The sequence below is a fragment of the Macrosteles quadrilineatus genome, unplaced genomic scaffold, assembly GCF_028750875.1.
Source record: "Macrosteles quadrilineatus isolate MER2022 unplaced genomic scaffold, UCM_ALF_1.0 Scaffold_46__1_contigs__length_943047, whole genome shotgun sequence".
NCBI lineage: Eukaryota > Metazoa > Arthropoda > Insecta > Hemiptera > Cicadellidae > Macrosteles > Macrosteles quadrilineatus.
This window is the reverse complement of record NW_026542639.1, coordinates 875,969-899,218: the sequence shown is the minus strand read 5'-3', so window position 1 is coordinate 899,218 and position 23,250 is coordinate 875,969. Positions and strand designations below refer to the sequence as shown.

Genomic DNA, 23,250 nt, shown 5'->3' with positions numbered 1-23,250 from the left:
TTTTTTACAAAAAATCGTTTCTGCTATGTAAAAATTTACTCCAGTTAAGACTCACTTTGAATTTTTTTTAGCAAAGGTCAAGACTTACTATTTATTGTGTATATAAGTATAGTTCTACTTGTATGATAATGGTGTCGTAATGGGTCTGCTGTCTTAGTGAAAAATTTGCAGTTCCGTTGAGACTTTTGTTCATCGGATAGTTGACAACTTTACTATAAAATAAGAGTTTTATTTCTTTAGTTTTTATGGTATCAAAATTGAGACGCGAAACAATGAAAGTAGCTTGAGGGACTGCAATAAATTGTAAACGGCAAACAAATTCGGAATTCATTTATGCAAAAATTTAAAACAACATTTTCTGGAAACAATAGTGTCAGATGCATTAAGCGAGTCTACACATTTTAAGAAATTTACCATTTCATAATGAAGCCATCTTTAAAAATTTATGGGATATTTAAAACGAATCAAATCTAGTACATTGTAGGCTACTATCTACTTTGACACATAAATAATTCAATGTTCTACATACGACTTTCAAAATTGAACTTGCAACCCCAACGTTATTGATTGCCCATTAAATTCGCCAATTCACAATGCATTATAACGATAGCAGCACTAAGGCCTACTCACACCCTGGCACGCTTAAAATTAATTGTGTTCCGGTTTTCAAATTTCAACATCCGTCATCTCGCGTCTAGGGTTTGATAACTTGCCGTATCGACACAAGACGCACTTCACAACAATGCTGCAACCCCTCCCACCCCTAATTGCACGTGTGTGTGTGTGTTAGTGTGCGTGAGCGTGGGAGATTTAACGCTCATCAGGACGCTCATCAGACGCCTATTTGTGCCGTACCCTTCCGTAAACTCTGGAGGCGTCACTCTCTCTCATTCTTCGATTCATGGTCCGTGGGAGAATCGCCGTCGACTTCTAACTTTTGGTTATCGACTTTTTGCCGCTCAATTCACGTTTGTCAGTCTGAGATTAATTTGAGAACATCTAAGAGGTGAAATAAGTGTTAAATGAGTTTCGTATTTGAATTACTGGTTCCCAATATAGTGGTTATAAGTTTTCCCAATGATCTTCATTCTGTTAAAAACGTTTTTCATGACTTATGTTAATATCTACTGTATGTACTTTTATGTAGAAAATATTTGAAAAACAACGGTTTAAAAATTATATTCTTACGAAATAATTCTGAATCTCCATTTTAACCGAACTTAGATTAGGTTACAGATAGAAATAAATACGGTAGGTTCTTGCAATGAATTTACAACCTACAAATTGCAAGGGGCGACTGAAGAAAATTCACCCTAAATAGTAAAATAGGAAATAGAATTTTCGGCTCAAGTATTTTTCCGCCCTACATTGTGAAGTTAATGTACAAATTAAATACTTGTATAGTATTCACTTTAAACTTTGTTGTGATAAAAAGTACAGGTAAAAAAATATACATTAAAAAATAATCACATCACTTACAGGGCAATGGCACGAGGAATGGGAAAATTCTACAACATTCTACATTAGTTAGACATACCAATAGTTTTAAGGTACCTATCATTACTGATGTAATTTTTGTACGTTCAAAAGCCAATCCATATTTTTCTTTTGTCCCTGTTTCCAAAATATTTCACTACTTCTTTTACCGTTCAAGATGATTTGTGCGTACCCTCCTCGTCAAATCTGTTGGGCGTAGATTCACAAAAACATCTCTAATGGAAGCAGCAGCTGCTGGGCAGATGTTATACCACGAGCCGTGCTCTCTACATTACACTGGATGTACCTGTGGACCTCAGACCTGCACAACCCTAGTGGCTTCCGCTGCTCACGAGCCATTGAAAAGAGTAATTGAATCTGACTATGACAATGGTCCAAAGGGGAACGGATGGGGTTGATTACCTGATACGTACATAAATGAACTATTTGTGCAGGCGGTATGCAGAGATTAGCGAGGGGTTTATTGATATGGTGTAGGTTTTTACACATCCTTTATCCTTCCTTTATATTTTAGGACGCTAGGCGTACACGGGAAAATTATGGTATATTATTATCGTATACAGTATATATTATGATACAGTATATTATTATCATTATCGTATATGTTACACATTATGGTGTATAGTGAATGCTGTCACGTAGCGCCGGCTCTGTTACAGTAATCAGCTGTTGACCATATGTTGTCTTCACCCTCATCTTAATTCCCCACATTCCACACTTAGCTCCAATTACAGTAATTGTCCTGTCCTATAGAAACACGTACAACGTAATCCTCGGATTCTTACGATTCTGCGGCAAATGTCAACGTTTCTGGTGAATTCCTGGTAAAAAGGCCTGTCCGACATTTGGCGTTTGCGTTCCAAAAATTGCGGCCCGGTGGAGTGTGTTGGGTAAAGGTGAGAGTTTAGAGGTTTTTGTGAGGATTGATTGTGATTTGTAGAAATTGTAAGATCTCTAGTAAAAGTGTTAGTGGAAATTGAATTGAAACTAAATACAGTTTTAGGAGGACATTTTGGCATTTGGTTTAGTGAAGGAATACTCAATTAATTCAGAGTATTTCCTCCTGAGGCAAACACTTGTTTTTTTTTACTTTTCCGTGAAAATTTAATATTTAATATAATTAAGCACTTGAGAGGAATTGCGAATGGTGATACGACTTGTCTCGCCACGGTCTTGTAGAGGAGGAGATTATGATACAACTGATGCAATACTATTGATTGTTTTAAACCCTCTAATGTAATGATTGATGTTTTCGTTGATTTCACGTACACTGAACCCACCCGAGAAAATCAATTTTAGGATTAGTATCTTCTTAAAACATGGACCATCATCAATGTACGTTTTCGTTTTAAAATGTTATTAATGTTAACCATCTTAATTCATGTTTACTTTTATCTTGGACATGTGGAATCTTCAATTCAATTTGAAAACTGACGTACAAAGTGGTATAACACATTACAAAGTTTTATGATCATAATTCGGATGCTCGTCGAGTCGTCGGGTACCGGGTACCAGATTCACTTCCTTTTCTGAAGACGCCTGTTTTCATTGTCTTTACACACGGAAGCCGAAGATTCAAAGGATGCGTCGACAACAATGGTCGACAGGTGGCAGCACTGCAGCTGTGCTGGTCACGTGATCTGCCGGAAACACGCAATCAGCTGTCTATGACGTCACACTCCCCCATTATTGGTCATTAGAAGCTCAGATGCCAATTAACGGAGGATCCGACAATAATTAAGGACTAAATCTTGTGATATTGGTTGATTATGAGTTTTTATTGCCAATTTTTGTTGTTTAGATTTTGTTTCGCAGTTGTCGTGAAAATAAAACTGCTTATAATTGCTGGAAACTGTGTACTTATCTCTATTTACTTGTATGAATTGTTAAGTGTTTTTTCGTATATTTTATCAAAAGATGTTTAAGATTTTGAGTAGTATTGACTACAGATAGTGATAAAACATCTGGGTTTATGTTTAAGTACCACTGGCACTGTAATTGCAATTAATTAATTAAGTGAGCAAAACGTACTAACTGCTAAACTCTTTATATTAGAAGAGAATCAACAGCATTCCGTGCCATAAGAGCACAGTGGCTGGTTAAATAAGTGTGAGTTTTAGCTCCTTAATTGTTAAAATGGTCTTATATTATGCAGACTTAATTAAGGACAAAACAATAGGTTGAATTAATTTAATTAATCTGTAGACAATATTTGTAGTAATTATATAAGAAAGGAATACGTCGGACAAGCAAAGACATTTGCGTTTAAAATTTATATTTTATGCAATCGAACCTTTTAAAATAATGAAAGGAGCAAGTCGTACTGCAGTAAAACATAACTCTAAGAGGGCTTAAATGGGTAAGTATTTAATAACATATTAATTGGAATTTGTAAATTAGTATGTACTTAATTCAATATTCTTCACATTTAGGAGCAAATTATCCTGATAATATTTTAAAATAAGTGTATACATTTACTAATGTTTCCAGTGATAGAAACAATGAGTTTGTAATATCAATAACCGAAATAGTAGGTTTTTTTTTGCAAAACTATATTTTATTATTAACATAACCCGATATCCATCACGTACAAAAGCTAACAACGCGTAAATTTGCATACTTAAAAATAACTGGATGACGCAGGGCACAGCATTATGAACACGGACATTTATTCAGATTTATGAGCAAAATTACAGTCACTTTACAAGATAAAATTACGCAGCGACCAGGGATGAATTATTTCCTTGGAGAATTCGGTCTTCCGACTCCCTTGGGGTTTTTATTCTCCTCTGTTTCTTCCACTAAATAATTTCAGAACGAAGCTTTATCTCTGTGAACCACTCTTGCATGAGACGCGCTCGGATTGAACAATTAAAATAGTTAATTTCAGTAAAGATGCAAAACAAGAGTGCACAGAGACACAAAACCGGAGATTACAAAAATAGTTTATAAATATAGTTTAAGTAAATGGAATTTCAAAGAAATAATTTGAATGCGTTAGGCGTTTGTAATAAGTTGACTGAAATTATACGATAAGGCCGAGTTAATTTTGTTCGTTTTGTGCGATATAATAATGGTAATAATTTAGCATTATTTATATTAGTAGTCCAGTGGTTATAGTGGGAACCATCTACTGGATGACATGGTATTCATGACAGAAATCACCAATGGTTTCAATATAGCTATGTGGTAATATATATATAATAAAGCCCGGAGGTTCAAAGACCTGTCGAAACCTGTCTAGAAAGAATAGGTACTTCAGAAGATGGTAAATTTCTTTGTATTGAAGCATTGCCGTCGCTAAAAGCCACCGGATGATTTTATCATTTTTCTACCAACAATATTTTTGTAAACACCGAGAGAGTTGCCTCTCCTTTATACAGTTAGTTAATCAAGAAAATGCTATAAATATTGTAAAAGGTTTATCTCAACATTTTGAAGTTGAGCTCACTGAATTAAGTCCTTAAATTTAACCCTAAACCTTTGCAAAATGGTTTTATTTTTTTGAGCAGTATGTCAATACATATCCAGAATAAGTTAGACAGTTAAACACCCCAATTAAAACCTTTGAAATACTTGTGATCTTGTTAAGTAAATTGCAGTACGGTAAGTAAATTTCAGATGTAAAAGGGACATGCAACATTGTTTTCTGAAAAGGATTTAAAACTTGGTGTAAAACTTGAGTTAATTCTCGCTCGAAACAAAACTCTTTGTAATGTTGAAGACTACTTAGGAGTTTGCAGAGCGGAAAGCGTGACTGCGAGTAAAATGGAGAATTCATAGACAGGTTACGGGGCGAGTGTTGAATAACGCCATACTACAAAACTCCTACTCACAAACATGATATAAAATGATAAATATGATAATTTCCAGTGTTTACAACAATGTAACTATAGTATCAAATATTCATATGAAAAGTTACATAACGGGGAACATTAATCATCTTTCAAGTTAAAAACAGGAGCATTTCTACAAAATATAATTAGTTTAAGTTTTAATTTTTCAGGTAATATGCTATAAATATTTTATATTACATCCACCTATATTTAGCTTTTCAACAACATTGTTTCAAGTACAGTGCAAACAGGCGATTAAATGAAGTATTTGTTCTTGTTCTTAGATAGAAACACTTTGTTGAGAGAGAAATATCATAATTTTATATAGTACTAGCTGTAACCCGCGGGCTTTGCCCCGTTTAACTTCTTAATTTTCAAGATTATCTCGTTCGCATGGCTCAATCACGTCCTGGTTGAAGTTTGTTCGCTACGCTCACTCACCTTTAGGTTGGAGCTCGTTCGCTACGCTCACTCACCTTTAGGTTGGAGCTCGTTCGCTACGCTAACTCGCCTCCAGGTTGAAGTTCGTTCGCTACGCTCACTCACCTTTTGGTTGCAAATTAGCTGTTGTCATAAATGTAAAAGAAATAATAGTGCTGCACCCTGTTGGTAATCCTTGTAACTTTAATGCTATTGAACATCATAGAACAGAACCAACTTGTTTAATTGAAACAGCTATTCAATAATTCCATTTCTCATAAGGTTAACATGGGAAACTCCAGAGCCACTGGGGCGGAGCCCGAAAGGATTTTTGAAATAAGAATATGCCTATATGTTAATCGGGAATGTGAGCTATCATCATGCCAAATTTCAGCCCAATCCGACCAGTATTTTTCGAGTTTACTTTTCCCATACACACATACACACATACAGCAACCACCTCTTTTTTATAATAGTATAGATGGTTTATAGTAAATTCATAGATACTAAAAAAAAGCCATTGAAAAAAATTAAGTGTTTTGTACTCAATAAGCATTATAAAAAACTCGATATTTATGTTTGAATGATTTGGAGTAAAGTTCTTCCCATCCTCATTTCCCATTGGATTAAATGCATGGTGATTATATTACTATGTATAACCACAACAATCGCCCTCTAATAAATTTAATACTTCAGGAAGCACGGAATTTAATAGTTAATATTACTGAAATAGCAAAGGTTAAAGTGAATTTTCTGTAGCAATTCCAACTACTGTTCTAATTTTAATCCAGTTTCAACTACAAAATTATAAAAATTAAATTATCGACGTAAAACCCGTATACGATTACACAAACATAAAAGATTCCTTTTCAACTATCAACTCCAAAACATTTCAAACCCACAGATCGAAAGATTATTTTAAGAAGTTAAAAACGTTCCACACACGGTAGACATTAGTTTCGAGTAAGTTTTTTCCCCAATTTCTTCTACAGAGTGACACCAAGACCGGGGGCAGTTTTTTTGACAGCTGCGCCCAGACGTGCTCAAACATGCAGATGTGTGCCACGTGGACCACATTTCATCCATGTTTACTGAGGATCTGAACGTCTAAACATGATAAATGTTAAGTCCTATCCAAACTGAGCAACAACCTATCACAGTGTGAGCAGTTAGATAAAACATCCCCACCTATACATACCCTTGACTGTACTGAGTGTAGTGAACTGGACGATTCATGTTTCGTCGAAGGTAGTTATGGGGAACGAAAGTAAACGTGGTAGAAAGGTTTACAAACAAGATAATCGTGAAGAATGTGTTTCGAGAGGATGCATTAATTTTGTCGCGTTTGCTTCACTCTGCCCATACTTCTTCCGGCTGGTGTTCCACTTTGAATAGTTCTTCCAAAATAAAAATAAATTGTGCATTACTGTATGTAAAGGAAGTATTTGGACGTATACAGTTTATATGGAAACCTACGCCCCCGTAAACAACCCCATCAAAAAAATAATTGCTCTAAAGCTTTTTCGGACTCTTTCAAACTTACCAGTAAAATGCATTGTCTTTTTTATTCCTTGAGTATTCCTTAAGCTACTTTATGTTTGTTTGTTAATATTATTACAGGTCCTATAAACTTTTACTAAACTAATTCAGCATGTTTCCTTTCTTCACACGTTCCTCTGAAAAATCCCTAAAAAGCCAAGACAAATATTAGGGGCTCAGTAAAAACTCGTAACTCCACTGGGAGTATGGATGTATAACAAATATAGTTGTTTTGTAATCAATAAGTCTAGACTTATCTTTTAGAATTTCATTGATAGCTTGCACAACGCATATATGATTGGGACATACATAAATAGAGAAAAAGAGGGGTTTTAACAGTATACAATTTTTAATCTTTTTTTGTCAGTTTGCCTGTTCATTTTCAATTTTGTATATGAAAAAAATAGGCTCAACTAATCAATAATTTGACACCAGAGTCCGCCAGATCGCACCATAAGGTGTCACATTGTCAAGAGGGGCGCTTGGACATCGGCGTGACGCTCGATAAAACGCGGCAGTAAAACATACAAACGCGGCTCCAGATGTGACGTCCTGCGGTGAAGCGGTGCGAGGAGGGAGTCACTTACATGGCTGACATGGACTGTTTTGAATATTAATTTGCACAAAAACACCAATGAGTCATCGTAATGCCTCCATAAGCATCCATAATTGCAAAAAGACATAAATTTATTTGCTCTTAAGTAAGAATTGTTGAAAGCCAGATTCCAAGGGGCAGCCCAAGTAAATTGTTGAAGCTCAAGGTGGTATGAAGATTCCAAGGGGTGATTACAAGTTTTAAAGCCCAACGGTCGTCCGAATACTCAGGTTGGTTCCTCGGCAGAAGAACAGCTCTGGGCTCCAGCCAGACAGTAGGGCGGAGCCCCGGCGCGGCTGATGTCTTCAGGTGTTTCCTCCCCTCGGTGTCACTTCCTGCCACCTGGTCCCCTCCCCCCCCTCCTGTGTTCATCGGTGGCCGTGACCACGTCACTTTATCTGTTTTTAACCGTGTCCTTTAAATGTACTAATCGAGTTACATGGCGAGGGTTGACGTAAATTGATATTGATGGAAAGTGAGGTACATTTACATTTTGGTGTATGAATTCTTTTTATCTTTCCTCTCTTTTTGAGGATCCGGTTTTTAAATAAAATTTATAATAACACATTGAAACACTACTCTCGTTCACTTTTACGTACAATAAGATGGGGACAGTACGATAGTGTCGATTTGTGAGTGTTCTCCATGTTCACAGTGGTTAACTTCTAAAGTAATGTTTTAATCTCCTGAAACTAGTCAATATAGAAGAAATAGTGTGCAACCCTTACATAGGTGTTTTGGTAAAAAAAAAATGATTTAGTTAAATTTTACTACTAAATTAAAAATCAATAGTAAACAAATTTTAACAAATAAAGAAATGTTGGATTAGTTTGCATGACATAAGACATAGGTTTTGTCTAGTAAATTCTTTTTCTTATAAAAGGCTCGGAGAATGAAAGGAATCTTGCCAAAAACTCGGTGCCAAATTCGCCCATTCTTCATATTCGTTGTTTTGTTAGTGCACAGTGACTGCAGATGTATTTGCAGGAAACTTGTTCAATTGTTTTTTGTACGATGTGAATACAATCTTGTAATTTGAATAAGTTTAGAAACTGTACTAAACAGATACTTTCGTTCTCTGTGAATTTCATCGGTTAAAAAATTATAGAAAAGTTGCGTTATTTAATTGTTATTGTAAAATTAGAAGGATTCAATTTACAACCTGTGCTCTCAATATAGCAAAGGTACTACGTACATAACGCCTTAAGTATTTATACATTATTTTAAAATTGAGGTTTTAGATATGGTTTTTAATATTTTTTAACTCAATAGTTTAGTTGAATTCTCGGTTTTCAGGGTTTCCTTGTGGGCTTCGAGTTGCTATAATTTGCAGTTGAAGTTTAGGGATTATATTTAAATGTTATATATATATGGGTACTACAATGATGTTTGCAAATTATAAACCGGTAAACGTTTACAGTATTTGAACCAATTATTAGCTTGATGCTCAATGTATCTTGAAAAGAATCTCATCAAAACAAGAAGAGAAAAAACAAATGACAATCATGGTTGTCGATACAGAATGGAAGACGCTCAGTTGCGGACGATTGCAATAAGAGACTTGATCGGGTGAGACGATGCGAAGAATGTAACAACAATATGTCGTGAGAACGGCCTTGGACGTTGTGAGATCTCGAGGTCTCCACCACAACTCATCACATTTCTCACACACTGTTGGACCGATCCCTGTCCGTCGGTGTTAAGGGTAACAGAGGAAACAGAAATAAAACTATATCTGTTTGTATTGAATTATGTATGGACATAAAAAAAACGAACAACAGTGCTATTAGTTGGTCTACTAACCCGATTTAGTTATAAAGGGTTGTGTTAGTTATAAAGGGTTGTGTTAGATATAAAGGGTTGTGTTTTAAATACACGACAAGTGACTTGCGTCAATCGTATCTTTGTTGACGTCATAGGGATTGGATGAAATGTATTAGTTTGAATGTCAATATTGTAACGTCAATGATAGGTTGAATGTCATTTTTTGTCCTAGGGCACGAGCCTGGGATTGTTTTTCATATTACTTCAGGCTACACCTAGAGGTTGCGGCATTATCACTTAGATAAAATCCATTGGTGGTTTGGCAGGATTAGAACCCGGGACTTTAGGGACTGAAGTCCCGCGCTCTAACCACTATACCAGCTCGCTCCCCATCTCAAACCACTAACTGCGACATAAACAATAACACACATTGCTTAAAAATTTCTACGAAAAACACACTTATTATTAAAGATATTAATTTCAAAAAAATGTTACACCATGACTATTTAAAAATAACATGATAACTGTTAGGATATGTTGTATTCATTCCTTCCTTATCCATCAGCAAATCATTAAACTCTTTTATCCACGATCCATTGTGATGAAATAGACAATTCAAATTATCGACATTTTTACAACTCCTCTAGATATTCAGCACATGTTTTCGTCATGTAGATTCACTTGTAGCTCCACAATAGCTTCGTTACGGAGAGTTCAGTGATGTCCGTCAGTCCGGATGTTGCGATTTGCATAATAAACCCTCATAATATCCAGTATCTGAAGGGTGAACTTACACCTACAGTGTTGTGTTAAACACCCCTCTGTACAAACTGGGCCAGTGCCTGAATGAGCCGTTATTGAAAGACTATTACACGAATTCTTGTCTAATACTATCCTAACAGCCATAGTGTGTAGTGTGGATAAAATAAATATTACACAGAGAGGTTATCAATACGTAAGAGGGTTATTTAGGAAGAAAGAAAAGAAAACTAGGACGTTAAGAATGATGAATGCAAAAATGGAAATTTACGTAAAATGGTCATTTTATGGATTTCGCGAAAGACTGGTTAATAAAAATTTGACAGACCACTTCACTGAAACCTAGATATGTCCTTATTTGTTTTTTTGTCAATAGCTAACTGACATATTTCCTTACAAATGGCCTATTTTATACCTGTAATTTATACCTGGAACACGTGCATAATTGTTGAGGAATTGTGTAGTAGTTAATTATCCAAACTTTTGTTTAATTAGGTTCTCCAATTGTCTGTGTCAAAACTACTTGAACTACCCGAAACTATTCTTGGACAGTATTCAACATACTTTCCAATCATTCACCTTCACTTGCAATTATTTTGTGTTAGTAGATTTCAGAACTCCAAGGAGACAGTTGGTCATGGGATCAGTCGTGTGTTTGAAGCACTCCAATTCAGACTATAAGATATACAGTAAACGATTACCCATTACCAGTACACGCGCATTACCAGGACGCCACAATCCAGATGAAGCATCGATATACCATTTTAATTATATATGTTTGGCTTTTTCAACGTAACAGTGAACCATTTCTGCAAATATACACATGCCAGCCACTTCACACATATTGGTAACCGGGACCACACGCACTATACTGCGTATACTTCAAGTTGGCCGATGGACCCGGGACTACCTGTGGCCACCCCTATAATCCCTCGCAGTGTTCGCCGGAGCAGCCCGATGTCTAGGCGATGAGTCACCTACTGGCTGTGTTTATACAATGGTAAAACTTTTTAACAGAGTAATAATTTTACATTTTCAAAAGTGTATTTGAAATCTGCTAAAAAAGTTATGAAAAATGATATAAAACTCGACCTGAACAAAAGGATTTAGGCAAGTTATAAGCTGTAAATCAATAGTAATAGGTTAAGTTCGGGACTGTTTGGGTGAAATTAAATTGATCGTAGAATTTGTTAATAGTAAATCTGTTTTAATGAGATATAATAAGCCTAATACGAATCACAATAACAATCAGTCAAAAACGTTATATATACAACATGCTATATACTGTACAATGCAAAATACTATACAAAACAAATCATACGCATCAATAAAAAAACAATACTGTACAACAAATTATTAACTATTAAACCAAATTAAACCTTCAGTGGTCTGTAATTGCTTCTGATAGTTTCACTGGCAAGGTCTTCTTAAATATGGATTCTTGTGTTCTCTCTGCAAGAGAAAAAAGTAATTAAGTAAATAAGTAAGTAAAAAGTAAGTTACGATTTGTTTGTAACCAAATTGACTGACGAAAAATTGAAAACCATTTATTTAATTTGAGCAAAGTTGTCAGCTGAAAAATTCAATTATGCTAGAAAAACATCTTTTCAAACTTCTTAGTAAAATAAAATAGAATTAAGCTAAAAAAAAACAGATTATACACGGTAATTTATGATAACTATAATTTTTATAAATAATAATACGTTTGTTTACAATCTAGTATTTTAATAAGTAGAAGTTTTTATAGTTTTAAATATTAAAATAATTTTATTTATTAAAACTAACTCTACAAAACTGATAAAATACTTTTTTTAATAAGGGAAATAACTTACTCATTCAAGCTGAGCGACTCCCAAGTCGTCTTCCTCATCGCTGTCCCAGTCGCTGTCATCCACATCCGAGTCCCCTGGAGCCAGGTTAATGATAAGTTCCTGCACACTGGTATCGTCGAGACCTTCACTAAGCCAATCGTTGTCCATTTCAGTCTTCACGTGCTTGACACATTTTTCCCAGGTTTCGGGGGGATAGGAGTTCACAGCTTCCATGAAGAGTGTCTGAACGTCTGACAACTTGAATGTGGTGTTCTTTGATGCTACGTACCGCTTCAAATGGCCCCATACCATTTCAATGGGGTTATAATTACAATGATATGGTGGAAGTCTGATTACTCTAAATCCTAGGTCAGCAGCTTTCTTGTCAATAACATAGGAAGTAAGCTGAGGCTTATGAAGTTTGATGAGATTGTAGAGTTCAGGCTTACGCATATCTGGAGTAAATGGAATTCCACGGTTATGCAACCAGTCAATGTACTCCCCTTTTCTAGACGATGTTGTTGGTGCTGGATTATCCACCCGGGAATGATAGGGGGCATTGTCCATCACTATTGTAGAGCCAGCTGGGATTGATTTTAACAACACCTCAAAAAACCAGCCTTCAAAAACTTCGTGGTTCATCTCTTCGTGGAAATCAACTGTCTTTTTTGATTCAAAAATCAATGGTGGTGAGTTTATCCAACCATTGTATCCTCCTGCATGGCATATTATGAGTCTTTTCCCTTTTCCGAGCGGAGCATTTAAGTTGCAATCAGACTTGTCGTCCGTCCATCCCACCTCCTTTGTTGAGTTGGCGTTAAGCCACGTTTCATCGAGGAAAATTACATTTTTCATATCAACATTTTTCATTTTTCTTAAAAATCTACACCTAGATAAAGCAATACTAGGTTTTTCCATTAGCAGTTTTCTTTTGTTGAGCTTTTTCCAGCGGAAACCAAGGTTTTTCAACAATTTGGATAACGTTCGTAATGAGCCACTGAATAGACTTGCCTCACGAAGTGTGACCTGAAGTTTTCGGAGCGTTGGTACCTCTTTGCGTCTGTAATAATTTACCACGTGCCGACGAATCGCAGTTCTGTCAAAATCGTCCATGAGTGAGAACCGTGACTGCTTGTGCTTTTTCTTTTTTTGGCGTTTGAAGTACAGGAGTCGAGTGGTTACATACAGCTACAGCTTCTTGTTCACTTTCTTCTGCCAAGTCCAGTTGAATGTCACTAGAATGAGATGTACCAGCACCAACACTAACACTTTTCAACTCCGCCTTTATTCTTCCCACGGTCCGTATCGACACCTGACACGCTTCGGACACTCTTTCGACAACTTTCTTTACGTCTTTTAGCGGCCCTTTGTTGTCGCGTTCTCGCTCGAAATACTGGAGGACAGACGCAATTATCGTTCTAGCTTGGGAATGATACACTTTACCCCGTTTCTCTGAAGGAGGCATTACATAAGAATTTACGGCGAACAAATTAAATTGACTACTTTTAAAATTATATTCACTATACGTCCAGAAATGTAATTCTAAATAAGCGCAAAAACACTGGCCGAATTTCACGTACTCACGATGTGCACCCCTCGACTGTCACTACACACACTGGTCATATATTTGCAGTTTTACTAAATGAGTCACAACCCCTCTTTTAGAAATAGTATGAATCATCTAGAAACAGACTTGTTTGCAGATTTTATTGTTGATTAACTTTAGCATTGTAACACCCTTATCACATTAAATATTATTTTGTTTTGGTCGAGTTTTATATCATTTTTCATAACTTTTTTAGCAGATTTCAAATACACTTTTGAAAATGTAAAATTATTACTCTGTTAAAAAGTTTTACCATTGTATAAACACAGCCAGTAGGTGACTCATCGCCTAGACATCGGGCTGCTCCGGCGAACACTGCGAGGGATTATAGGGGTGGCCACAGGTAGTCCCGGGTCCATCGGCCAACTTGAAGTATACGCAGTATAATGCGTACACTTATTGTACCCCACTAACAAGAACCTCGTGAAATCCTCAACGATCCACAAAATTGCCTATAATTCCACCCCTGGGACAAGAAAGGAGCCGTTGGAACGTTGGAACGCTGGAACGCCCAATTCAAGGGATGCGACACAAAAAGAGAGCACGGAGATGGAAAGGTGGCATCGAAATCTACCTGGTCCTCTTTGTGAGGCGGAAACTCTTTGTGGTGATTGTGAAGCGACAAAGGATCGTGGATCTACCCTCGCCGGACATCGGTTGCCCAACACCGGGGCAGAAACTTGGAAACCATCGACATCGGGGTTGGAACAAACACTTTACACTCACAGGTTACGTAAAACACTGCCGCATAGTGTATAGGGACAGGGAGCCTACTTAACCTAACTTCGACCTTTTGTTATACAGTACAGCATTATATGATACACAAACAATAACTGGGTACCTGAATGGTTCTTATGTGGTGTTCGTCAAGTAACCAAAAAGGTCACTGATACAGAGAAAAATATGTAGCTTTTGATGGTTCTGGGATTTGATGAAACTAGACCCAGCTGTCCTTGATGATTGGGCTTTTTAATAAATGGTCTTGGATAATGAAACAGATCCAGTCAATAAGAAAGCTATACAGATCATTCCACTCCATTCTAGACTTGTCTTTCTCTCATGTTTGGGTTAATATACGAACCAATGTGGCGTGTCCATCTCACATGATAGTAATATTATAAAAACTGGCTTCGAGGTTCAAAATATACTCATTTGGAAACGAAAAAACGTCTTTCACGTTTAAAATCGAACTCTTACCTAGAGAATTGATTGTATATCGATTGTAAACTTGGAGTTTTTATCTGAATAAACAACTGCCGGGATTCGTGTCTTGATAAACACAAGCTCGTTAAAATCTGCCATCATTACTGTAATTTCATTAGATAATTTGCAAAAACTCAAGTTAAAGCAAGGAGGATAATGTAATTTATTAGTCCGAAACTGCCTCTTAAAAGTCTCAATCAAACTACAATTGATTTAGTCTTGTTGGAGTTAAAGCTCGACGCTTATTTTAATAATTTAATAGTATAATGATTTTTACGACAGTCGGAGTTTCATATTAATTATCTTAACTTTTATAAAACTTCATATTAACTTAGCTCGTTCCATATTAACATTGACTATATTACCATAACAAAGTCAATGATAATAATCATCATTCTATAGGATTAGGCCTATGTTGGATTTTTCTTATTCCAACCTGCAAACATTTATAAAACAATCACAAACTAATAGTACAATGGTTGAATAAACGAATTTTAATCCTTAGGAATGGGGAGAGATAAGGCTCATTTTTCATTCATTACCATTTCATGCATTAATCTTTTACCGTTACGTAAACATAGCCACTTAAAACACTAGGCTGAAACGGTTATGAGTAAGTAAACTTGGTTGAGACAACGAGCAAAATCCATTCGCTCGTAGTAAACCCACTAAGCATAAACATTCTGCTTGAAAAACTTGCATTAAGTATTATAAACTTACGCTGATTAGTGATTAATGTAAATACAAAGTTAATCACAATTTCGTATTATCCGTGTAGTAATCTTTAACGAGAAGATTTGTAGATTAGATTAACTTGGGAGAATATTGAAGAGGGTAATAAGTTTGAAATCGATCGTCTCATTGTCTCCGAGTTTGGAGTCTGCACCTGACAAGACGAGAGCTTCGGAAATACTGAAATACCGAGCTGAGCGAAAACTTTAACGTCATTACGATGAGCAGTTAGCAAGTTTAGGAAAATTATTTAGTTATAATTATTCTACTGGAAAATTGATGACGAAAATGATTCTATTACGAAAATGGACGATAATATTAAGATTTCAGAAGTGACTTTAGTTTGTGAAATCAAGCATTAACGTGACTATACAAATTGTACTTGTAACTTTAGGAATGATAAAAAGACTCTGTTGAATTGAAAAATCTCCTCAGCAAATTAATTTTAGAATTTAATTAGTGTAAAATGGATTATATCCTGCTTTGCGTATGTTTTCAGTATGGTTGATGGCGCATAAATGGAATCTTATTTGATATGTTTGTTCAATAAATGTGGTTAATGTACCTATCAAGCACCAATGAAGGGTTAACAATACATTGGCAACGCATATTGTCACTTAACTATGTTCCAGCAGACAATTGACTAAGGGGTATAAGTAAACTTGAACAGAGGTTTATATTTTGATACGGACAGACTGGTTTGAGCACAATTTCTTTGTCCGTGGACTAAACATTTATTTTATGAACCTGAATAATCTCGATTTTTGTTATCTAACACTAACGTTCCTAAACTTAAAATTCATCCATAGATTACTCAAATCACCCCTTGAACCTTTAACATGGTGCGCAACAATAGTACAAAAGGATATTATTGGTGAGTTGGAAGATGTAGAAAGCGAGGGAGGTGCGGAACACAGCTGCAGGAGATCTAGGCCTAGACCCAGGTGTTCTGGTGTTCTTTAGAGACCAAATCCTGCTGCACGTACCACGCACTCCTTGGTACAATGGATCCGTGGATAACTGGCTATTGTGCTGCTAGCTGTTACCAGCACGCGCTAACGCTACCATCATAGTCGCTTCCAACGTTCGTCAGAGTTATTGGGCAAGTCTGGAAGGACAAGGGACAAGAGCATTGTGCTCTCATGAGACTGGAATATATGTTTTTTGAGGTCATCAGGCTGTAAATTAAAATCTCATGTGGTTATCCTTGGTAGCACATGTCATCAGCGAGGTGGTTCGGCTAGTTATCCAACTTGACTTTTCTTTCCCATTACATAGACTATTATTCCCTATTTTTTTGTTTCTTCTCTATATTAATCTTTTCTCCCCGCAGTAATTTTGTCATCGTATTTTCACCCCCATTGCGTGAGAATCCATCAAGATGAAAGTGAGTGTTGAGACTGGATGAATATCAAAGTATCCAAGATTCATTAAGAGTTTCCACATCACACATAATCCATCAAAACGTCACTCCAGGGTTCAAATGAGGAATTCAATAAATCCGATTCAAAATCGGGATGGGTTTGATTACGAGTGGCGTGTTCAAAACCAATATAGCACCAGTGGTGAGAACCGCGCCAATATCCCATATAGCTCGGGCTGCGTTTATTATCTTTCTCGTATTACCGGACAAATCGCGTACGATTGGATCATACTGTAATAGATTTCGTGTCGGAGTTTCGTGATTGATTCGAGATTCCCAGGTGTAGAGGCTAGCTAGCCTCACGCACGGGAGTCGGCCTCACGACGGGTCGAGGGTCGCGCCACGACGACCTCTCGATTTATAAACGTCAGATAAATTACATACTTCCCACCCAAACACAACGTCGACGAAAATATATTTGTTGTGCGTTAAACTACCTAATTGCCCCCATTCGGTACTGACTGTGAACTTTTTATCCTGTAATTTCGTGGGGAAATAAAAGATGTTGAAAATGACGCCCCCTCACGACTGTTAAGTTCCCAGGCGAGGCTAGGGTTCTTGGAAGGTATTAATTGAACATGGGAATTGTCGGGATCGGAAATGACGAGGATTTGGTGTGGAGGAGGGTTGGATTTTAAGATATTCAAACCAACAAATCAAACTAGCTGTCAGGGAAGAACTCCAAACTCTACATAGTCATTCAGAATACTATCGTAACTGAAGAAGCTTTCAGAAACTACGTACAGAAGCGATATATTTATTTATTTTATCTTTCCAAATAAAAACTAAAACAATTGACTGCGGCAAAGTCGATTTTTCGTAATAATATTGATTTACATTTTCACGCTTTGAAAAAAATTAAAAAAAAACTAATCGCCTTATGTGTTTAGTAGTTATTAATCGAAGAAACCTATCGCACTCCTTTAATAGATTATGTGTTTGTGTCATCATAATGTAATGCATTCTCTTTTGAGTAAGGAATTGAGTTTTTTTCGTACTATGTTACACTTAATTGTTCGATGCAGCTGGACAGTTGGACAGTTATAATTACAAATGTTAATGTTTCTGACAATGAACTAACCTAGTATATAATCAAGAAACCACCAGGATCACCAACCACATCTCTCCATGTACAACCTCTCACCCAAACCCATCCGTCCCGCGGCGGTCGCGATCGCGGAAAGGTGAAGACGAGAGAATGAATGAATTGCATAACGCGTACCGTGTGAAAGTGGCTGTGTGTTTGTATAGTCTCACACGTAGCGCGCGCGTGTGTGTGCGTGAGCGTGTGTGAAGATGCGTAAGGTAAAGCGTGGGAATGGCCACGATGATACCACCTTGTTAGCTTACAACAAGAAAACGAATAAAGAACGACGCGCGCGACTTGGAGAGAAATTTCCCACGGAAATTAAGTTTGATCTTTGCGCGGCCGCACGACGGATTGGTGCCGGGCCACGACTGCGAGCCAACACCGAGGTAATTAATATTGGACGGCAACAGTCATCTGTCGGCTTACCTATCTGATGGAGAGAATGAGACCGAGAATGTGGGTATATGGTTGGATATGTGTCACTAAATTTGGGGTTTTAAATAGTCAAAATAGTTTTTATGTCCGACCTTCCCTAGGCTGAAACCCCAAACAGCTTAAAACATTACCAAAGGCTACCTGGAGGGTTGCACTATTACCCCCAACAGATAAGCTATTTGGTGATTAGTGGGATTCGAACTCAGGACCTCGGAGATCGAAGCCGCGTGCTCCCCACTAGAACAGCTCGCTCCCCGTATAGTCAAAAATGGTATTGTTGGACCACAGGTTGTATTAATAATACCGATGTATTTAAAACTACGGCTTGGGTCTTTGAAATAGATACTGGTACTGTATCTAATTTTCACGTGATTTGTACAAGAAAAAACTTTTTTGGTATTTACATTTAGTAAAGAAACCTAACTCTCTTTAATCGTTAACCAATAAGTCAGCCAATCTGTCTCAATAGCAAATGTACACGATATATTTCACTTAAATTAGGTTTATTCATTTTAAATTGTATTTCTACAATTTAAAAATAACACAGTAAACAGTATCTGCGGTACTGAATGCCCAAGGCAGTAAGCTGGCTGAGTCCTAATTAACCAAATGAGAACATCTGCTTGTTTGTCTCACAAAGTCAACAGTAATTGTGACAAGACTTGATTGTCATTTCCCTCCCTTATTGCTATATTTGCCAAATAAGGAGATGTTTGCTGCTAAGGGCTGTTTAGTCTAATTTTTGTCAAGTGGCGTTCAACTATTTTTGTCAAATTCAATTTTGTATGTTTTCGTACAGAGGTATGTTATACGCTATTAATAGAAATTTGTTGAATCTTTTTCAATATCCCAGTAGTGGATTGTGTCACTAGTGAACACAGCACTACCCAAATCCAAAGACAAAGTAGATCTGGAAAGCAGATAAATAACTACCAACCGAAAAATGAGCTGTTCAATGTTTTTGGGTCATCTGGATGTTCTGGAAATTCAGCCCTCCTCCAATCCAAACTTTGGTGGTCACTGGGGAGCGGGATTGAAATAATATGTAAAATATCTAAAGCTAGTTGTAGGTGACCACTCACGTATAGAGAGTTTATGAACAGTTCTAATCCTCATAGAAGGAGGATAACTCTTAATTTTTGGGTTCCTTCCTTCAATATTTTTTATTCTGATTTAGACGCTTGTATAGTTCATTGCCTGTGCCAGTTAAATTATAAATGCTGATCCACAATCTCTTGTGATGGTTTTCAGGATGGGGTCCTGACAGAATACAAGTTTTCTCAACACAACTTACAAACTCATAAAATCCACCACTCTGGATTAGAGCTATTTCCAGTAAAGAACGAAAGTTTTTATTACCTCTGAGTGCCAATGATGGAAAAACTAAAGGGGTTTTAACGTTAAGCTATCGAAATTGGCAAAATATCTATCAAAACTTCACAGTTGAAAACATTCATTTAACTAGACAATATACAAATTGCATCTTCGTCAAAGTTTGAAACCATCACGAGGGAAAATATCAACGAATTGCATTAATTTACAAACAGATAAACCTGGCAATCATTCATTTGAACGACGCCTTCATTCGGAACGGACAATGCCCGAGGTGACTAATCCCAGAACGGATATTAACTTCATTCTTTATTTGCAAACAAAACCAAGAAAAGAAGCATGTCAGGTCCATCCCATTGCTTTAGTAAAATCTGTCCTTTCATCCCTCTAATTCTTCGCCTCCCTTAAATGGTGGTGGTTTAGTGTTTTAAAGTATTAAAACAGATTAAAGGTCGTTATTGATTACAAAATAATTGTGACTAGTTTTCGTGATTCTCATAAAAAGTGTGACTACCAGGTGTAACGCACTTAGAAGGTAACATACCTTGTTTTAACGTTAAGACACAATTCGTTGCTAGAGGAATTGATCTTTGGACGTTGAAATTGAAATCATCACTAATTTTCTATTGGCAAAATCATAGCTGTATACGTTGTCCCGTGCATTCACCATTCGTAATTTGATCGATGTCAATATTATAACCGAAGTTGTACTATCCTTGTAAATTAACTACATTTAGTTACGTTCTTGTGCTATTGGTTTGGATTCTCACCATTAGATTAGTTTTCACATATAATTTGTAATTCAACTGCTAGAAACTGGGGCGACACAAAAATATATCCTTGTAAAATAAGAGGAAAGTGAAAAGTTCTAAAATGTTTTTAACGTTAAAGCGATTTCTTTTTACCAAAACAATGTAGATAATAGTTTATCAAATAAAATAAACTTGCTGTTGGAAATGTATTAATTAATTAAGTAGCTGCTATAAAATGTTTCAATTGTAACAAGTTATGAAAGTAATCACGAATCCTCGTAAGAATACCAAATTAACTAATAACATGGTGAGATCTTTCGATTCAGGGACAACCTTAAATGTCCCAGTCCCGTTGGACTCGGATCAGGTTTCAACAAAAAATCTCCCAAATTTGGCCACGGAGAATGGACATCACCCACTCGTACTGTCTCCTTCGCCCAACCTAAGTAAGAATTATTCCTATAGATTGAATCTGAAGGTCGCTGGTTCGATTCCTTGCTAGATCAATGTTGGAGTTATATCAACGCTTAGTTTGAGATACGTATTTTACAGTCTTGCGTATTTATTTGGTTTTGTATGTGTTCGTATACGTATTTTGAAAATGTAAATGTAAAACATACACATTCTTGACGGTTTAATTTAATCTGATGATTACAATTAGGTCGATTATGAAACACTCATTATCTAATCATACCTTTTATTTTACTTGCTTTTTTGACAGCTTGCAAGTACCTACCAAACTCAGTTTGTAAAGTTATTTTTATTTCTAACGCGGGAAAACCCCTTCCCACAGATTCTATAATCATCGTGAGTTTTAGTGTAAATGCACACAGAGAGATTCCTTCTGCTCTGCCTCAATGTTTACAGGGACATATTTTATTTACCAACTCGGCTGAGCCCTTCCCGGAACGACCTAACCCTCTTTTAATCATTGGATAAATCTTTAAGGCCGAGACTTCCAAGATTATACTTGTTTATTTAAAACGTCTTTCTCTTAACCCAAATGTCAATTCTTAATCACTCCAAAATGTTTTTCATTCTTTAATTGTTTTGAAAATTAACAAATTTTCCCTCGCAAAAATACTCATTGTATATTACATTCTATAGTCTAATATTGTTACAGTACTGATATTGTACATTGTATATGATGCTCGTAATTTATTGTTTATTATTTGTCGTGTTTTATATTTTTAGTTTAAATTATTTCAAATATATTACTACAAAATGTGTGTGTAATGTCGAAAATATACACGAATAATTGTAATTTATTGTCACCACTATCTACATTAACTGTTGTACAAAAACATTGTTAATTAAACGAACTAGTTTATTTACTACAGTTGCAAAAGGCAAGATGTAAAATAGGGTTAGCTACTTGCACTTTTAAAAATAGTGAGTTTTCAGTTGGATATAAAAATTAAATAAATAAAATAACTCCAACAGAAGTGAAAAATACTTCAGTTTTACCCAATAAAAATTGTTTTATTTAAATGTTTTAGTGTATATTTACTTTTTATTTTAGTAGCATTTTCTCATAGGTTATTATTATAATTGAATGGTAAGTTAGAGAGTTTTCCACATTATTAACCTTGTAGTCAGAACATCGGAGAAACACATAAAGCCACGAGGATAAAGGAAGCAGGTGTGTTTCGTTTAACTGAGCAGAACACGCCCGTTTGTAAATATTTAACTGTGAAGATAAACGTAGCCTACAGATTAAAATCTATTGACTTCAGTAATAATTTTGTATTGTGTACCTCTTTGATGGAAAATAGTAGGTAAGACAGATGAGGACACTTTGAGTAATTCTTTTAGAGAAACAAACTATACAGGCTTAAAATAATGGTATATTTATTTCAAAACACGAACTAAACACCATTTAAAGGGATTGCGTTTCGCAATACATCATTCCCATATTTCGCTTTTTCAAACACTGCAGATACACACTACGGGGGGGGAGGGGGTGTAACATTATAAAGGACACTCGTATATTTTCCACAGCAATATTGTGAACAGTTCTGTCCATGTTGTATATGACCGCTTATTTCCGCCACATTAAGCTTCAACGTAAAGTAAACGTTTTCATAAATACGACGAAATGTTGCTTATGTCTTTATTTGGAATAGTTGTCTGATATACTCAATTACTGCATATAAATATTAAATGAGAAGTGATGACCGAACTTAGCTAAAACATCACTCGTTGATCTATTAATACAAACCGTAAATGAAACAAGAAAAGTTACTGTTGGCCATAAATAGTTAAGATTGTTCATTAAACTCAGCCAAAATGTTAAATGGTTCTTCTGAATCCAGCCAGTACCAACATGAAAATTTCTCACGTGCAATCAAAATCCTGTAGACGTAATTTTAAATTTACTATGATAGCTTAACTGTAACATTATTACCGAGTAGACTGTAGAACCTTATAGTTATAGACTGTATTTATGAAAACTC

The 23,250-nt window shown here is 36.1% G+C and overlaps 1 protein-coding gene across 1 annotated transcript in view; it reads right to left on the bottom strand.

Moving 5' to 3' along the window:
- Positions 1 to 23,250, bottom strand: part of LOC129005939 (neurogenic protein big brain-like) — a 67,109-nt gene that overhangs the window by 19,196 nt on the left and 24,663 nt on the right. The window lies entirely within an intron of this gene.